The 12,327-nt window shown below is 45.9% G+C and overlaps 1 protein-coding gene across 2 annotated transcripts in view; it reads left to right on the forward strand.

Moving 5' to 3' along the window:
* Window positions 1-7,060: 7,060 nt before the first annotated feature.
* Window positions 7,061-12,327, forward strand: part of TRABD (TraB domain containing) — a 31,793-nt gene continuing 26,526 nt past the window's right edge. Inside the window, exon 1 of one of the 2 annotated variants that reach the window (XM_035127615.3) lies at window positions 7,061-7,291. The gene's annotated coding sequence lies outside the window, so the exon portion shown is untranslated. The remainder of the gene's footprint in view (window positions 7,292-12,327) is intronic. The other variant, XM_035127616.3, reaches the window with a different exon arrangement.

A 12,327-nucleotide genomic window follows, 5' to 3' on the forward strand; every position in this document is an offset into this window, starting at 1 on the left:
TCCATTTTTCTGATAATAAAACAAGTCTCATGCAAACTACATCAGACCTTGGAACGCCACAGATTGGAAACGGGGAGTGCAAAATATATTTTATTTGCAGGGTTAAAGCAGCGATTACCTGTAAATCATTAAGCCACACACATTTCTTGCTTTCACTATGAATAGTACAAACTGCTGATCTCAAATACTGATTGCTGAGTTTTTTCCAGGGAGCTTTGTAAAAAGTACAGGTATTTTTTTAGTGCTACCAGTGGTGCGATGGAAAAAATGCAGATTATTGTGCATTTAAAGCCTGTTGCGGAAAAGGGCCACTGGATCCGATACTTGTTGGATTCCCCCGGGAAATATTATAATGTTCCAATTAGCATGCAGATGGCACTCTATTATTACAGAAATGTGTGGTGCAGCAATCTGGGGTACTTCTAGTAGAGATGAACTGGATCTAATCCAAAACAAATTCTACTACTTTGGTATACTACCAGGGCCGGTGCGTCCATAAAGGCAGACTAGGCAGCTGCCTAGAGCGCCAGAATTGAGGGGCACTGCCTGCCCGCTGCCCGCCCGCCTGCGTCTTCCTGGAGGCTGACTCCTGCAGCCAATCAGAAGCCGCGGGCGCCTCTGGGCGCCGCCCCTTCTCCGAGACGCAGCATGAAGACACGCCCGGCAATGCGCCCACATGTGACGGAGCCGGCTGGCCCCCGCCCGGTCATGAAAGAGGGCCGCGATCTGCTTGCTCCTCCTCGGCGCCCCCCGTCAGCCGTGCGGCCAGAGCGGCAAGCAGCGCTTCTTCTTCCCCAGGTGGCCCCGGAGGCGCCTCCGAAGACGCCATCGCCGCCCAGCTCGAAGGCCCTCCATAGGCATGCCCTCCATAGGCGGGAGGAGCGCGAGCCAAAAGAAGAGCTCAGCACCCACCCGCCTATGGAGGGGACGCTGTGAGCTCCTCAGTGGCTGCAATGAGTGAGCGGTGGCGGCAGTAGCAGCGCCCATAGCTGAAGGCTTCAGCTATGGGCGCTGCCGCCGCTTGCTCGCTGCAGCCGCCGCTGAGGAGCTCACAGCGTTCCCTCCATAGGCGGGAGAGTGCTGAGCTCTTCTTTTGGCTTGCGCTCCTTCTGCCTATGGAGGGGATGCAGGGGCATCAGCAATGCGTCATGACGTGCGACGCATGCGTCATGACGCATGTGCCGGGGACGCCAAAAGGTGTTTTGCCTAAGGTGCAAAAAGCCCTAGCACCGGCCCTGTATACTACTATGTAGTATACCAGACACATTGCTTAGAATTGAAGTACCGTATTTCTCGCTCCATAAGACGCACTTTTTTCCTCATAAAAAGTAAGAGGAAATGTCTGTGCGTCTTATGGAGTGAATGTGTGGTCCCTGGAGCCGAATTGCCCAGGGGCCAAAGGCAGATCATGCTTTTTTTTTGTTTTGTTTTAAAGAAAGAGCTAAAGGCTAACAAAAGGGAAAGAGAGTGTTGAAAGGATCCGCTCAGCAGCTGATTGCAAGAGATCGGGGAGGGAGATAAGGGAGCTAACTCCCTTCCCTTCCCGCCCCGGCCCCTTGCCCAGGCCTCAATTGTTGTCTGCAGAGAGAGGCTGCTTGTTTCCCCAGCAACATGTGACTGGCTGATTAGATTATCTGTCTGGAAACTGTAGAAATGGGTCCCTTTCCTTTCCTAGAGAAGCTGCAGAACTGTGAGTTGAACCCCATAAAAACAAGGATTTTTTCCCCTTTGCAAGGTAAGCTCAACAACTTTGAGCTGATCCTCAAAAATGGAGCTTTCCCCCTTTCCAAAAAAAGATGCACAATTGTGAGCTGACCCCCCCCCAAAACGGGGCTTTTCCCATTTGCAAAAAAAGCTGCACAACTTTGAGCTGATCCTCAAAAAAAATCGAGCTTTCCCCCTTTGCAAAAGAAGCTTCCTCAAATATCTAATGGGGGGGCAAAGGCACCTAGGCCTCTAGGAGTTGGCTGCTATGCCTAGGACAATTCAAGAAAGCAAAAAAAAAAATTCTTGTTTTCCTCCTCTAAAAAACTAGGTGCGTCCTATGGTCAGGTGTGTCCTATGGAGCGAAAAATACGGTAGGTGTTGGGTTCCTCAAAGCACACATTAATAAATCCATGATTCCATGCTGGGGGGGGGGAATCAGATGTCAGACAAACCATTATTTTTTTAGACTTGCAGAATGGGGAAGGCTGGGCACAATGTTGTATTATCTTCCTGTCATGTACGTTGCTAAGGATCATATTGTTCTCTGAAGGCCTTGGTGAAGATAATAATGATATATGGAAGCATTTTAGGCTGTTAGCCCACAGGATTAAATGTACTGTATTCAGGTATGCTATGTCTGCGTATCACTAAAAAGGAAGATGTAAGCTCCCTCTAGTGACTCATTTAAGATAAACCATTTACCTCTCAAAGCCAGCCTGTACAGTGGTACCTCTACTTACAAATAACTTTACTTACAAATTTTTCTACTTACAAATGGAGCTCCATCCGCCATCTTGGATGCGGTTTAGATAGGATTTTTTCTACTTACGAATTTTTAGATAGGGTTGCTTCGACTTAAGAATCTTTTCTCCCAATGCATTCCTATGGGATTCGACTTACAAATTTTTCGACTTACAAATGTGTGTTCGGAACGCATTAAATTCGTAAGTAGAGGTACCACTGTACTTTCAGCGTGCCTGTCTATAAAATGGAAATAAGTAAATATAGTTTCTGTTTGGGTTTTGTGTCTCTCCTGTGACGGGTTTTCCTGCTACTGAATGCCAAATTTCAGGTATTAAAGTTTTAAATGTAAAATCATAATGACATTAAAACGGTCTGCGTCACACCTGGAAAGGAGAAAACAGATGTGTTGTTTCAGCTATAGAAAAGCTGAAATTAATCCACTAAACAATTAGAGACTCTTTAATTGCATTTTTGGCAGCTAGGCCTCTCTGTGTGGCTACTAGCAGAACCCTGGGAAAAATCTCTTCCCACTTATTTATTTTTCGAAGTATTTATAACCTGCACTTTCATAAAAATATAACAAGGCAGTATACAGCATGCAAGGGATGCAGGTGGCGCTGTGGGTTAAACCACAGAGCCTAGGGCTTGCTGATCAGAAGGTTGCCGGTTCGAATCCCTGCGACGGGGTGAGCTACCGTTGCTCGGTCCCAGCTCCTGCCAACCTAGCAGTTCGAAAGCACATCAAAGTGCAAGAAGATAAATAGGTACCGCTCCAAGCGGGAAGCTAAACAGCATTTCCGTGTGCTGCTCTGGTTTGCCAGAAGCAGCTTTGTCATGCTGGCCACATGACCTGGAAGCTGTATGCTGGCTCCCTCGGCCTGTAAAGCGAGATGAGTGCTGCAACCCCAGAGTCGTCCGCAACTGGACCTAATGGTCAAGGGTCCATTTACCTTTTTACACAGCATGCAAAGTTTTGTATACTCCAAAAGCTCCCCACTCTCCAACTGACTGTGATGCTATCCAGAAGATAGCATTAAAAAGAGTATTTCCTACATTAATGGCCAACTGGAATTTCACAGAAACCTTAAAAACTCAGCCCATAATTGTGATATTTCAAAGCTAAAAATACCAATCACTTCAGAACTTCATGGGCTTTAATATGATATGAAACATGAGGGACTTACTTTAAAATTTAAAGTTACAAAATTTTACATTTTAAAAAGTGATTTAAAAATCAATATGATTAAAAATCTCTTCCCCCCCCCAAAAAAAGGTATTGATCATTTCATATTTCTAAGAGCTTCCTGCAAAATTTCATCTTGGGATCCGAATGAGATCACATTCTTCTTTAAAAAAAAAAAAAAAAGTATGTACAAGTCTGTCTTATTGGGTGCTCTTTAGGATAAATGGGTCTTCTTAGGAGTAAATCATGGCCTAGACCAAGCATCGGCAAACTCGACCGTCCAGATGTTTTGGGACTACAACTCCCATCATCCCTAGCCAACAGGACCATCAGGGACGATGGGATGTTTGGGGGTGCCTGCCCTAGACAGCTTAGAGGGCAGAGTTCAATGGGACGTACTCCTGGATGAGTTAGGAGAGGCAGTACACGTTCTGAACCAATGGATGTAGACCAATGAACTGAAGCCGAATCCAGATAAATGGAGGTTCTGTGGACAGCGAGATTTCAAATCAGGAAATTGGTGGGACATCCTATTCTCCATGGTGTGGCAATCTTCATAAGAGCAGGTTTGATGTTTGGTAGAGTTGCTGGTGTCAACGTTGTTGATGGAGGCTCAGTGGGATGTGGGTGGTGCTGTGGTCTAAACCACAGAGCTTAGGGCTTGCTGATCAGAAGGTCAGCGGTTCGAATCCCCACGACGGGATGAGCTCCCGTTGCTCTGTCCCAGCTCCTGCCAACCTAGCTGTTTGAAAGCACACCAAAAAGTGCAAGTAGATAAATAGGTACTGCTGCAATGGGAAGGTAAAAGGCGTTTCTGTGTGCTCTGGTTTCTGTCATGGTGTTCTGTTACACCAGAAGTGGCTTATTCCTGCTGGCCACATGACCCAGAAAGCTGGGTCCCTTGGCCTGAAAGCGAGATGAGCACTGCAACCCCAGTCACCTTTGACTGGACTTAACCGTCCAGGGGTCCTTTACCTTTTTACCTTTTACCAACGTTGTCGATGGAGGCTCAGTGGTCAGTAGTTTTAGCTTATCGGCTCCAGCTGCTCCAGCATAATGTACCCACATTCTGGTAACTTCCAGATTGGGCTGCAGTAATATACTCTACATGGGGCTATCTCCTATAACGGCAATTTTTGAAAGACCTGTACTAGTTGCCACTTGCCTTTCAAGTCCTTTTCAAGGTGCTTCAGGTGACATACAAAGCTCCAAATGGCTTAGGTTCCAAATATTTGAAAGAATACCCTTATACGGTCTCAACCTAAGGAAGTACAGTATTGAGATCAGCAAAGGACACCCTGCTTATAGTCTCAACGCCAAGTGAGGTCCGCAATGAAGTGTGAGAAGGGCCTTCTCTGTGATGGCCCTACGCCTACGGAATGACTTCCGTCCTGAGGTTCATCATGGACCAATATTGCTGCCATTCTGACTAGTAGCCTTAAAAAGCATACCTATTTAAAGGCCTTAAAACACAAACACCCCTCACCCTGCAACTTTCCCTCTCTTTTCATCTTGCCACCTGTTGATCGAAACCTGTGCTTACTCTGGAGCAAGCTCTGCTGGAATTACAGGACGCAAAGGATCAGACTGGAACAGGTTTGTAGGTCATGGGGGGGTACAATTTTTGCAAATTTCTTCAGCGAGGGGTGTTAAAAATATGTTTTTGGGTGTGAGGAATTCAAACCTGCTATTATTTTTAATTTTTAAAATTTCAAAGTTTTTACTGTTTTATTATGTTTTTGTATATGTTGGAAGTGAGAGCTGGACCATAAAGAAGGTTGATCGCCGAAGAATTGATGCTTTTGAATTATGGTGCTGGAGGAGACTCTTGAGAGTCCCATGGACTGCAAGAAGATCAAACCTGTCCATTCTGAAGGAAATCAGCCCTGAGTGCTCCCTGGAAGGACAGATCGTGAAGCTGAGGCTCCAATACTTTGGCCACCTCATGAGAAGAGAAGAATCCTTGGAAAAGACCCTGATGTTGGGAAAGATTGAGGGCACTAGGAGAAGGGGACGTCAGAGGACAAGGTGGTTGGACAGTGTTCTCAAAGCTACGAACATGAGTTTGACCAAACTGCGGGAGGCAGTGCAAGACAGGAGTGCCTGGCGTGCTATGGTCCATGGGGTCACGAAGAGTCGGACACGACTAAACGACTAAACAACAATATGTTGGAAGCTGCCCAGAGGGGGCAACCCAGTTAGATGGGCGGGGTACAAATAGTAGAATTATTCTCACTGCTATTAGTGACTGGGCAACTTTTAGCTTTGCAAGTTTACGTTTGATGAAGAAGCACATAAACTGCTTTCGGGAAGCCAACAGATTTTAATTTTACCTTCTGAAAAGGTCAGGAAATGCTTAACAACAACAACAACAGCAGCAGCAGCAGCAACAACAACAACAACAACTGCAAGTACTTGGTAATAATTTTTTTAATGATTTCTATGCAGTCTTACACACATTTTATTTCACAAGCAAAACTAAATACCATTAATTTAACTGAAGCACCTTTCAAGTGCCCAAGCCACGTTACAACTTTCCAGCATCCCTCGTTTTTGTTGCAATTCGGAAAGCTGGAAAAATCCAACACTCCAACGCTGCAGTTCTGGGGCAACTTTGCACAACCCGTTGCGGAAGCTCCCGACTGAGTTTATCATCATCCTTACCCTCCATGCATCTATCTACTTAATTTTTATTTTATTTTTTTAAAAAATCTTTTTTATTTATTTTACAAATATAAATTTATTTATTTATTCATTTTTTGAAATCTTTTAAATTTGATTTTACAAATATAAATTTATAACAATCCAAATGCATATCTGTGCGTATAGAGGTGTCTCTGTATCTCGAGACTCCCCCCCCCCCAAATCCCCTTCACGGGTCAACATTTACAACTGCACATTATCCCATAATCTATATTTTGCATATTATCCATAGCATTTGCTACGTTGCAAGTGAGATTAAAATCCTGCCAATGTTTTCATCTGCTTACAGTGAGTGGCCTCTTAAATAAATTATACATTTTTCCCCATTCTTTTTTTTAAAGTTTTTGTCCTTTTGGTTCTGTATTTACTTGTTCGACAGGGGAAACAGAGGCACATCTATCTATCTATCTATCTATCTATCTATCTATCTATCTATCTATCTATCTATCTATCTATCTATCTATCTATCTATCTATCTATCTATCTATCTATCTATCTATCTATCTATCTATCTATCTATCTATCTATCTATCTAATCAAAAGCATTCACTCCAAGACAGGCTCCCCGGCAAGGCACGTGCGCTTCCCGCTGCGCACTTTGGGAGATGTAGTCGCCTCTCCTTCCCTCCGCCCTTGGCCTGCGCGGGGCCGGGGGCAGGAAGCGAGGCCGAACTACAGCTCCCAGAATGCACCGCGGAGGTGTCTCCACACCCCCACTCCCTCCCTCTCCGCCTCCCTCCCCTCCCTCTATGAATGACTAATACCAACATGTTGTCAGGCTAACGTGGCCGCGAGTACCTGGAGGGCTCGGCTCCCTTTCGGGTCTCCTTCCTTCTTCCCTTGAGCGAGTTGGGTTCCTCTCCAAGCACCGCCGACGCCGCCAAGCTCGGGCTGGTAGCTTCCCCCCCCCCCCGAAAGCACCCTGCACGGAGAGGGGGGTGCTCAGCTTGCTAAGTAAGTCAGGGGGGCCGAAGTGTGGGTTGAGGAGGGAGACCCTTGGCGTTTCCTGCGCTGGGTGGGCGCGCGCAGGAAGGAGACCCGGCTGCCTTGCCTCGCCTCGCCTCGCCTCGCGCGCCCAGGAGCGCGCGCCTCATGTCGCTGTGCCGCCGCGACAAGTCCTGCTGCGAGGGGGTCAGGCAGCAACAGCAACAACATCCCCCCTCTTTTTCTCCCCTTCCTTTCTTCAAAATGGCCAGGAATCAAGAAGGGAAGGGTGGTAGTTGCAAGAGGAAGGGAGACGACTGACTGCCTTACTTCTTGGGAGTTTCCTAGCAAATGGGGTTTTGTGTTTGTGTGTGTGTGTTTGCATTTTTTTCCATTTTGGGGTGGGGGGAATAAAGTTTGAAATGCTGTCCGTTTTTTAACTCTCTCTTTTTTTGCCCCACCCCACCCCCAACTTAGCAAGTGTTGCCTCGTGAGGCTATTTCGAAGGCTGCAGATTCGCCCCTAAGGTTTTAAGTTTTCGCTGGCATGTGGAAGCTTGGAAAGCTGGCAAACTTTCCTGGGCCTGCTTTTTGTGTGTGAGCAAAGGCAGAAGCTGTAACAATGCTGCTTTGAAAGTACGTGTCATACTTGTGGCGAGAGCAGAGAAAATGCGGCCTCATCTGATGGATATGTGTCTTCAACCACCACTTCCCTTCCACCTCCTCCTCCGATTTTTTTAGTTTATTTTAAAATTATTTTTCCAGGGGCTAGGAGGGTAGTATGTCATGCCTGAAAAACTTAATTAACTGGGAACACAGCGCTTCTGGACTTTATTTTAGAACAATGTACATAGTTTGATTAGATCGCAGGTCATCCTGTACTAACTATTCTTCTAGCGACCAAAGCTTATTGCTCGGCCACGTGTGTTACTTGGTGATGCTGCTGCCTTGCAAATGCAGTTGATTTTGAACAAAAACCGGAGAGATTGTTTCAGTGGGCCACTTGGATTGAAAACGTAAATTTCCCTTCGTGTCACTCCTGATGTCGTGTTACAGAGAACATCTGGCCTCATACAGGCAGTGTGGACAGCTTGTCTCGGAAATAAATTTAAACTGGAATTGTGGAGTTGTCCTGCCATTGTCATGATACAGCCTTGATTCATCTAAAACAAGCATAGGCAACCTTGGCTCTCCAGATGTTTTGGAACTACAGCTCCCATGATCCCTAGCTAACAGGGCCAGTGGTCAGGGATCATGGGAGTTGTAGTTTGAAAACATCTGGAGAGCCAAGGTTGCCTATGCCTGATCTAAAACTATGTGGTTTATTGGAGGAATAGAATGGGGAAATTTTGTGTGATCTCTTGTTGGATTTTTTGTAAGAGCAAACATTGAGGCATTTGTGATATATGATAGTAGTACAGTGGTATCTTGGTGTACGAACTTAAAACGTTCCGGAAGTCTGTTCTTAAACCAAGGCATGCTTTCCCATAGCACTGGGGGACTTAATTTACACTCAACAGGAAGCGGAACCTGTTCTGCTTCCAAGGCAAAGTTCACAAACCAAAACACCTACTTCCGGGTTTGCAGCGTTCTTAATCCAAGTTGTTCATAAACGAAGCTGTTCTTAAACCAAGCTATCACTCCTACCAGCCCCAGCCGGCAGGGGTGATGGAAGTCCAAAACATCTGGAGGGCACCAAGTTGGGGAAGCCTATGTTGGATTGAAGGCAATTCTATGTGGTCTTAAGTTCTGACTTAGTTGTATTGTGTTATGCCTAAAAGCTTGCTTATACCTTGCAATCAGCAAAAGTTGTTACCATATGGTTGGGTACAGAGTTTGGCTAACACTTCACTGTGTGGCGGGGGTGGTCCCTACTGCATTGAAAGAGGCAGTGGTACAGCCACTTCCACAGAAACTAGCTCTGTACCCTTTGGATTAGGACAACTATTGGCCAGTTGTCAATACCCCCTTTTGGGGAAGGCGGTGGAGAGGACCGTGGTGGGGCAGCTACAGGTGTACTGTACTTGGAGGACACAGATTATTTAGATCCATTCCAGGGTTCAGGCCTGTCCATGGAACTGAGTCACCCTTGGTCACCCTGATGGATGACCGTTGCAGAGAGCAGGACAGAAGGAGCGCAACCTTGCTCCTGCTTCTTGATCTCTTGTTGGCGTTTGGTACCATTGACCATGGCATCCTCTTGGAACAACTGTGGGGAACTGAGGGCATTGCATTACGCTGGTTCCAATCCTACCTTTAGGACCGAGTCCAGAGAGTGGTGCTTTATCTCCAGTACGATTGAATATCTACATGAAACCGTTGGTCATTAGGAGTTTCAGTATACTGATGACACTCAGCTTGATTTCTCCGTAACATCTGAATCGGGAGAGGCTGTACAGTGGCTGGGCCATACCTGGACTCAGTGGGGAAATGGAGGGGAAAAACAAGCTGAGCTTCAGTCCTGGCAAAAAGGAGGCAATGTGGGTGAGTAGCTCCTGTGTCCAAGAAATTGGTCCGTTGCCTACCCTGGATGGGGTTGCACTCCCCCTGAAGGAACAAGTTTGCAGTTGTGGGGGGGTGGGGTTTGCTTCTGGATCCAGCTCTCACTGGAGGCTCAGGTAGCCTCAGTGGCTAGAAGTGCCTTTGACCAACTGTGACTGGTTCAACAGTAGCACATGCATTGGTTGCTTCAAGACTGGATTACTGCAATGCACTCTGCATGGGGCATCCCTCGCGCTTGATGCGGAAGCTGCAGTTGTTGCAGAATGCTGCAGCACAATTGCTGATAGGAGGGAGTCAGCATATAGCACATGTGGTCAGAGTTTGCACTGCTTACGAATTTGTTCCTGGGCCAAGTTCAAGGTGTTACTATTAGTATATAAGGCCTTAACAGTTTGGGACCAGTTTACCTACACGATTGCCTTACCCTACGCGTGCCAATCTCTTAAGATTTGCAGAACTTGCACTACTGCAGGTGCCACATAATACCCATCCCAAATTTGTAAGAACTTGATTGTTTTAGTGTGGACTACAACTGACTGGGGCTGATGGGAGTTGTAGTCCAAATCATCGGGAGAGTGCCAGGTTGGCAAAAGCTTCAGGGTGCTTTCAGGTAACTATGCCAACTGTGGTGAAACTGACCTAGATGTCAGCCTTGATGTGCTGAATATTCTAAAACAGGGTTTCCCAAACTTGGGTCTCCAGCCGTTTTTTGGACTACAACTCCCATCATCCCTAGCTAGTGGTCAGGGATGATGGGAACTGTAGTCCAAAAACGGCTGGAGACCCAAATTTGGGGAAACCCTGTTCTAGAAGCTGCTCTTTATCGCCTCACCCAAAGGCAAGCTGCAGGTCAGCCCAGTTTCGGAGACAGTTGAGCTTGCAAAAATTCAGCTTTCCAACATATGTAGCTTCTGAATAGTCAGTTGGGTTAGTCTGCCAGCTGAGACAGGTTTAGCTGGCAAGCTGTTGTGTTGAAAAACGTCCAGCTGTTCCACCCCCCGGAGAATTCTCAATACCTCAAGTTCCAAGGAGCCAACATAAAGTTATTCTGTGAAAGGCATCTAAAGCGAATGTTTCAAATTCTAAAGAGTTGTGAAAAGTATAAATTCTACTTTGTTCATTTTCCTAACCTTCCAGGAAGTGGTATTAGGCTCTGTGTGACGTGCAGGCCAAAGAGAGGTCACTAATGATATACTGTAGTGAATTATGCAGGCCTTTTAACTAACGTGTTGCATATGAGCAGGTACACTACATGTACTCTATAATACAGTGGTACCTCGGTTTAAGTACACAGTTGGTTCCGGGGAGCCGTTCGCTCCCCGAAATGTACTTAAACGGAGCAGCACTTTTGTGCATGCTTGCGCTGCGGAACCTGGAAGTAAACACTTCCGGGTCCGCGGAGTACTCAGACCGAAAGTACTCAAACCGCAGCCGACGTAAACCGAGGTATGACTGTACTCAAGGCAGATGCATGAGGAAATGATCCTTTAACTGCCACTAGCACACACTGTACTCCAGTGTCCAGCAATGTTCTCAAGATGAAATATATGCCAATATTCTCCTTGTACCATCATGCAGAACACCAGACGTTTATCTGATGTGTGCACTACAGATTAGCAGAGCAATTCAAAGCCTGGCAGGAAATGAAGGCGTAGCCCCATTGCTTGTTCCTTCTACTGCCATAGTGTTCAGGCCTTACGCCACAAATAATGACAGTACACCATGTTCCATTTCGGGGCTTTCAAGTTCCTGCCAGCAATATTTCCGCTCACCCACACTTTTGGTGGGTAGAATGGGGAGCTTTGCACCAGCAGAGTGATGGTACCATCAGACAGCTGTGGTGGAACTGTTCTGGGCTGGGGGCTTCCAATCCTACTCCCCTGCATGGTGGATTGGTGGCATGTATTTTATCCTTAAGTAGCTTTTGCCTCTCCTCCCCTTAACTATGACCTTGGTCTAGTTCAGCAGGTTTCACAAGGACTGGAAAGCACATCAAATAATAATCTTGAACTGGTTTGATGGGAGACGAACTCGTCAGGATGATCGTTCCACTGTCTTAATTATGTCTTGGCTTGCATTAGTGAACGCCAAGTATTTTGAAGAACTTCCATTGCTTCAAAACCAGTGTGACTGGTCTGACGATGAGATCTCATTTCTTGGTCTGGTTGATTTAATGCTTGAGAGAAAAAAATTATTTAGGAACCAAATATTTATTCTCAATAAATTTGGAAAAGTACTTTTACAATTATCTATACAATAGGTTCTGTATTAAGATAAAAGAAGAGGAGACACTGGTATTTCTCAGAAAACAGCAAGACAAATGTGTAATCAGTTGCCCAAGCCTGGTAGATCCCAGGGTTGCAATTTTTGTATAAGAGCAAAAAAATCAAGTTTCAGGGTTGGGTGGCAAGGCAGATTTTAAAATTTGTTTGCTGTAGAGATTTCTTTTATCTGTTATATTCAACCAGTTGATGTTGAATATCATTGAAATCTAAATGTAGCACAATCTAATTGTAGTGGTAAGAGAGAGTGGATCCCTTTCCTGAAGTTATACCCAGGCGTAAG

The sequence above is a fragment of the Zootoca vivipara genome, chromosome 9 (assembly GCF_965207765.1).
Source record: "Zootoca vivipara chromosome 9, rZooViv2.hap1.1, whole genome shotgun sequence".
In the NCBI taxonomy this organism is placed as follows: Eukaryota; Metazoa; Chordata; class Lepidosauria; order Squamata; family Lacertidae; genus Zootoca; species Zootoca vivipara.